Source organism: Colias eurytheme, chromosome 4 (genome assembly GCF_061535395.1).
Source record: "Colias eurytheme isolate Ceu_HAF_F1 chromosome 4, ilColEury1 Martin Lab GWU primary, whole genome shotgun sequence".
NCBI lineage: Eukaryota > Metazoa > Arthropoda > Insecta > Lepidoptera > Pieridae > Colias > Colias eurytheme.
In genome coordinates, this window is record NC_142983.1 from 6,928,143 (window position 1) to 6,936,290 (window position 8,148).

Below are 8,148 nucleotides of genomic sequence, written 5' to 3' on the forward strand. Positions count from 1 at the left end.
TTTGGAATGTATCGGGGGCGCGGTGACCCTCGACCGAGCGTCGCTTTCTCAACGATACCATCTCGAACACAAAGTCCATTATCTGCTAACTGGGACATATATTATAAGAATTGTTATAAAAATATTAAAAAAAAATGGACACTGTGTTTTGTAGTAACCTAACTACAAAATCAGAATTAAGTACATTATTTTGATTGAAAAATCCCAAAAGACTTTCACGGAATCAAATTCCTTGTCTTAAGATATTGTATTATATAAATAAGCATTGCAATAAAATCATTTTTTTAGTTACTAATGTTTAAATTATACAGTTCAAGAGTGATGAAAATTCTAAAAACACTGCTTCCTCGCACATAATTTTAAAATTGCATTTAAATGAGACGTTAATTTTGAAATATTGCAAGCCGAGCATTCGCAATCGCCTTTGTTTGTGTTATTCCTGAACTTTCGTATTTACATTACCCAATAGAGTAATAAAAAGAAAACCAAAACATAATTCCTCACTTCCCCACACGGTTCTTAGAGTCGGTGGGCGTTCTGCGGAAGCGGTATATCATGTCACATATTTATGCCTCCGGAAATAAATATTGTACTTTAAACGGAGTATTTTACTATGATTTTAAGGGTTCTTCTGAAATTTTCTATTTTTATGACTAAAATATAAGTGATGGTAAGAAAGAAAGTGTTTTATATTATGTGATGAGAATCGCAGATTTCAAGGACTTTTAATACAATTATGTATTTTTATTTATTTTAACTTTATCAAATTTTCTGGTAGATACCTATTTTCACGAATCAGACCGTATTTTTTTTATGTACGATTATGTGAATCTGTTATTAATTTAAATTTAATTTACTTATTCCGGTTGCAAACCGTCTTTGTTGGAATTAATAACGAAGCTAATTGAATATAATAATATTAAGTCACCGACATGAACTGGTTAGATACTATGCTTCTTTTAACCTATTCATAAACAATCTACTTCACCTACTTTTTAATTCTTGTAAATAATTATGAACCTAGTTAAATAAAAATATGTGTGCGTTTACTAGTGTAAACACGTAAGAAGTGAAACTTCTTTATGACCTTATTTATCAAAAAATAATTTACTATATGCAACTTTACAGAAATACGTCGAATCACGCGTGGTAAGGATAAGAAAAAGATAGCGCGTAGCGGAAAAATGTCACGCGTAACGAAAAAATGTTACACTAAATCTTTTTCCAACCCCGATAAAGAAGTTTCACTTCAAAGTATGATCCTAGTTGAATAAAAAGTCGTAGTAAGTTACCTACTGAAGTGAATACTTATCTCCCATATTAATTAATCAAGTATTACCCACAACAGATTACTAATTAGAATTACTTTAATTTAATTACACGAATATAAAAGAACGCTTTACGAAGCACCAACTGAAGTCTGGTATCATAATGAGCCTCGAAAATATTCCAAAATAATTTTCGCTCACTTATATTGCCTCTTAATCGAAATCGTAATTGTGCAAATAAGATTGAATAGAACCTAAATTACAAAGTGAACAAATTCTTTGCCACAAAATAATTAATTAAAGACGAACAAGTTATCTCGAAGCGACACCTAGCGGCTACCATTTTCTTTTGTATAGCCATCTTTTCATCGTCACAACTCATTTCAATTAATTTTCGTAAAAGTAAGTAAATAATGTGTACCTTAAAAGCGAGATATCATTAACACTGGGGTGGCGACAGGGAGGCTTTGCAAATAGAAAATAATAAAATTGTTTCAGCATATTTAATAATTTCTATGTTATCTTTACCATGCCATATTTCTTCACAACATATTTCTTCACAAGATAATGCCAATATTTGAATATATAATAATATGTATAATTCTGTACAGAACAATAGATCTACATAATATCTATATACTAATGAATAGATACATATTATATAGAAATTTCTATAGCATTTTTTATATTTTTTAACCAACACATTTATTAACGAATACCGACTCATTTTGACCTCAATCAAAATAAAAGAATACACATTTATTGTTAGAAAAAAATATAACGATGCCTTTCCCGGTGGCCTCTTTATTATCGCAAAAACACAAATACAAGAAAAAAGCTCCTCCCCCTGTCACCCGCCCGACTCCCATGGGAGAATCATTAGGAAAAAATCGTGTTGATGGATTTAATTACAAAAAATAATTATTCGTAAGAAAGTTGGCTGAATAAACTCGGACGGAGCGGGTTCTTCGATTCCCCCCCTAATCGGATTAATTTACTTTTAAAAAGCGGGGGGTGCTTGTTGTAATTAATGGAATGATAACATTACCCACCTCGCGGTTGACGCCTTTCAAAACACAATAACCTGAAACATAATGCTTTATTCGACAATAATTATTATAATTTGGGGAAAAATTCATTTCAATCACTTTTATAGGTATAATTTATTTTTGTTAATAAGGATTTGTTTACACGATCATACCATTAGATCACAATTTTATAAATAAGAGCTTCAATTACAAAGTGATAACATTTTCGTAAAAGTCTCAGGAAAATTTTACTTATATTAAGTTTCTAAAAAACTATAATTTAAATATCTAAACAAATACCTGCGATTGAAAAGAAATTAGACCACATGAAATCTATTTTATTTTCATCTTATTTTTTGTCAGGCAGCTTAATGTACTGATATATCTTTAATTTTATTTAACGCTACTTACATTTGGGGGAATATCCCAGAAACCCGATGAGAAGCGTTTTTTCCAGTCGGTTACCGGCGGGTGATCTATTTTAAACGCATCTCCACTGACGCAAATCATATTGTATGGAAGGGTTCGGCGAGCAAAACGTGAACCGAGGACCCCAGCGAATACAAAACAATCTCGAGCAAAAACGTCGTACAATGCTGTGCCAATATTGCGGTACACTCTGTTTGGTTATACCTCCGAGGCAATGTACTACAAACATCGGTCAGAAAGTAAATCCACTTTTTATCAAAAACATACCAAATTCGAAATAGTCATCTCTAACTGACTTAGAATAAGAAATGAAATTGTGTGGAATTTAAACACCACGAATAGCAATATAGAGAAGGGGGTCGAGAATGTGCAAGTCATATTGGACGCTTTTTGTAAATCGCAGAAACCCCTCAGCCACATGTTTCGCCAGCTTGTCTGCTTGATTATCATTTCAAACTGTCATGAAATAGACATTAACAATAAGACTGTGTTATTATTTTAAAAGGGATTATTGTAGAAATTAAGGGATTGTAATTAGATTAATTTAAATCTGACTAGTATTTCAGTTCAAAACAGCCAACTTTTTTGGCTTTGCTTATTAGAATTAATGAGTAATATAATTGTCATAGCATATTAATTTTACGACTGAATCATTTTAAAATAATTGGCATGGAGATAGACCTATCCTTTTACACAACATGCATTTTTTATCACGACCAAATTTTATGTATTTTTAATTGGCGTGCACCTTTAAAGAATTCAAACAAATATAAAAGAAATAGAGGATATATAGAGAAAAACAAAACACAAAGTATATCAAGTTGAAAAAAGCAATCTAACCCCAAATAAAGTAAGGAACTCTTCTACGTACACAATGAGGGAATGAGCGTCATTTTTCTTCGAGGTGCTGTCTCATGGTGGGATCATTCTTTACCGTTTTGTCTATATGTTGTGCACACATGTGTTGGTAATATTACGTGTACTCACTTGAGTGTGTGTGTGTTTTCATTGTAGAAATAAATATATAATATATATGTAAATACCTAGGCCACATCTGCACGGATGGTTTTTGTGAAATGTATTTTTCGTGAAGCAAGTGTAACATTTCAAATTTTCTAGAATTTTCTACAAATATCTGCATATGATATAGAATCACATTATTTTAACTATCTGCATATAACCTATTACTACTAAACTATTAAAGTATATAACTCTTAACATTAAAACAGGAAAAATAATTGTCATTCTAGTAAAGTAATTATTACGCAATAAAAACAAATTATAAAATAAAATTACGTTATCCTTCTGTGTAAAATCATTACTTTATCAATGTATCCATAATTCCATACATGCATTATATATTTTTTATCCTTATAGAAAATTTGCATAAAACTGACCTTCAAATGAGCATGTATCAGAGATCAGTAGGTAACTAGAAATAACCTTAATTTTTGCAGATTATATTTTGTTTTTATATTAACATTTTTATTAATTGTATCATAGTCGGTATCCTTATCAATATTATTGGTTTTTAATAAAATAGAAAATAACAGGATAGAGCCGCATTAGTTTTTATATTTAATTACTTAATTATCAAAACTTGCAGCAAAATAGTATTAATATTTCCAAATCATAATTATTGCTGTCATTTAAACTGAAAATTTCAGTTCACCAAAAAGCTTTCACTATAGGAAATCTCCATGAAATCTCTAATATACAAGGTGGGCCAAAAGAAATCACCCTATTGGAAGATGCTCTCATTTTTGCAAATGGCCGCCAATGTCAAATCTGTTTTGACATTTGTGTACTGGACAGATGTAGAATACAAGTGAACAAGCCATGGAGCGATACAGTACCCAATAACGCGGAATAATCGTGTCAACTTTTTTGCGTAACAATTCGTCGCCGATTCCCCGGCCGTCCGACACTGACTGTGCAAACACTGCGCCGTTTGGCCACCAACCTTGAAGAGTATGGGACCACACGAGACGTTGCCAAGAGTGGCCGGCCCCGGAGCGCCCGTTCTCCCGAGAATATCGCCGCTGTTGCCGAGGATGTCGAGCTATCGCCGGAAACATGCTACGGGCACGGTGCACGCTATAGGGCCATGTTGACTGAGTTTTTTTCTGCCGCAATTGGACGAATTAGGACTGGAGAATATGTGGTTCCAACAGGACGGAGCAACGGCACACACTGCGCGAGCCACAACCGATATTCTGAGGGCGGCTTTCCCGGGTCGCCTCATCTCTCGTTTTAGCGATTTGCACTGGCCCGAAAGATCGCCCGATTTAACCGTTCCAGACGTTTTTGTGGGGTTTTTTTGAAGTCCCGTGTTTACTTTAACAAGGCTGAGACCTTGAAAGCCCTCAAGGACAACATTAGACACGAGTGCGAGAATTTGTCGCCCGAAGTTCTCGCTGAAGTGATGAGAAATGCCATAAAACGAGCCCGTATGGCAATCAATTGTGACGGCGCCCATTTGGCCGATATCATCTTCTCGACTTAACCAATAAAATTTTAAAGGTTCAAATAAACATAATCAAAAAACAGAATCGAAGTTTTTCATTTAGAAAAAAAATGAGAGCCAAACAACATCGGATGACTTCTTTTGGTCCACCTTGTATAATCACCAACACTAACAACGAAACAATGGAGGCGGTAATGATAATTAAAAATAATTATTGTAGTTCACAGGCTGTCCTCTGTACTAAAGAATTCTAATGATGATTATAGTGAGGGAGAAGGAAAATAATGTAGGCATAATTACTTATATAATTCTTTACAAACATGAATGGAAAAATTAGTTATAAATCTATCTAGATAATACATACTTCAAAGACTAGCGGTCCACCCTGGCTTCGCCCTTGGTACATATTTCGCAATAAAAGGTAGCCTATGTTCTTTCTCAGGGTCTAAAGATTATCTGTGCCAAATTTCATCAAAATCGGTCCAGTAGTTTATAGTTTATGAGCCTATTCATTACAATCAAACAAACAAAGTTTTCCTCTTTATAATATTAGCGTATGTCAGTGAAAATACAGTTATTTCTTTAGTTATATAAAAGCGGTTTTTTTTACTATTTTTACCTATGTCTATTATTAATCGAAATATACGCAAATACTTAAGAAAATAGCATCTCTTACTTTGATATCAATATAAAAAAAAAACTATAATACACATAGTGCTCTATCTTGATGAGTGCTTTACAACTATTAGGTAGTTAGATACATGTACAATTTGTTTTAAATTAAATTCATATAAAATTAATAAAACAGAATGTTATAAAAAATCTAATAAACATGTGAAATGGGTATTTAATAAAAAATATTTAACAATATGCTAAGTGGCATTGCGCATTAACGCGCATTACAGAGTAAACACGTATAGAGACTTATAAAAAGCTCACATTATATTTTCACTATTGGTAGAAAACCAAACTACTAAAAGTACCTACCTGAATGTTTCTGTAAAATAATAGTTAAGAAAGAAAATAAAGAGTAATATTACGTCCATCCCTGTCTCTACAGTACCATTTTTTTCTATAGAGTTTACATAATAAACTTGTAATACGTTTATTCTTACTGTTATAAAACTAGTCATTCAAACCAGTGTTCTGTTATGGTAATACAAAAGTTAAATTTTTATATTTAAATGTTGAATGCCATAACATTTATTTCCAACCGTTCACACCAAAAAAACTTAATTTCTTACTAAGCGCTTCTGATTTAGTACACCTACATTATGTACATTTCCAAACACTTCCAAACTAATAAAATTTTAATGTTTAAAAGGTTTAAAATTTCAATCATGTATGTAATATGAATTTACAATTGGATGTTACAATTTCTAATATTCTACAACTGTCTACATGTTGTCTAGTCTGTGGCTCTACACTCAATGATCTCATGTTATAGGCGTTCGCATAATTTATCACAGATGTACCCCATATATGCAAACGCGTACAAAACACCAGTCAGCAGTATTGAAAGTGTAGTTTTTTTCAAATTAGCATAAATAATGAAGCTGCCGTTACTAACTGCGCGTTATAAAACAAATTCTTCTTTGTTTGAGCAATATATTTTCTATGTTTCGTCATAGTTAGATAAAACTTTTTTGTCATATAATCTTAATATATATAAATCTCGTGTCACAATGTTTGTCCTCAGTGGACTCCTAAACCACTTAACCGATTATAATAAAATTCGCACCCCATGTACAGTTCGATCCAACTTGAGAGATAGGATAGTTTAAACATGTAGGTACCACGGGCGAAGCCGGGGCGGACCACTAGTAACTATATATGATACGTAAATGTAGATAACAATTTAAATTTTTGCTAAATAAATTAAAAAAAATTGGAATTTTGATAATATTTTTATGATTTAATTAAAATATGAAACATTGTTTAATTATAAAATCTTGTGATGGAGCTTCTATAATGTGTATTATTAATTATTATTAATTATCATACAATTAATATACTACATCCCTAGTTATAAAATATCTTTATTATATTCCAAAGCTGAAATGATTTCAGGGATTACTCTTGCATAAAAAAATTGAATTTAGACTAGAATATTAGAGTAGGTAATTGTAGCGATAAAGTCGTGGAAAAATGTTTTTTTTTTTTTTGTTATTTTAATAATCATAAAATGATTAGAATTTTCTGTATCATTGTTTGACGTAAATATGTACAAAATAAGTACAAAAAATATTTGTTGTTTCTTCATTTTCTGAATAATTATGTACCTATATCCATTGCCTATACCAATACAATGTTAGCTAATCAGCAATACTAATCCCAACATCGTCTTTGGAAATCCCATGTGCTTATGAGAAAATAAGACGCAAAACAACGACTTGTAATGTAAATTACAAACTATTCCTAGAATAGTAAGTTCGTATTAGGTCATGCAATAGCTTAATCATTGATATTTTTCCGGTAATTATCCGTTTAAGAGCCATTTAAAGCCAATGTTATATTTCATTTGCAACTATTATAGCGGTTGATTACAACTTGTATGTTGGCTGAGAACTTTGTTCTGTGTATCGCCTCCTGCTACTGTTGAGTGTTGACCGACATTATATTATAATAGTTGCTATGGAATTAAGTGGATGTACTGTTCATATAAATAATATTATTATTTCCGTTTGATTTATTATTGTACCTAATTAGTGAATTTAATTGAAATTGAACAAAATATAATCTGGTCCTAATATTTATACCCTATCATAATATAATTGTGTTATATTATTATATTCGTTTGAAACAAGAGAGGTGGACATTAAGTAAGCTCTACATAAAATTTGGCAAATGAATTTATTTAAATCAATAATAATTATATTTAAATAATAATAATTATATTTTTAATTTATTTTGTGTTGTTTTAATTTGAATTAAGTATTGTATTCAGTGTCAATTG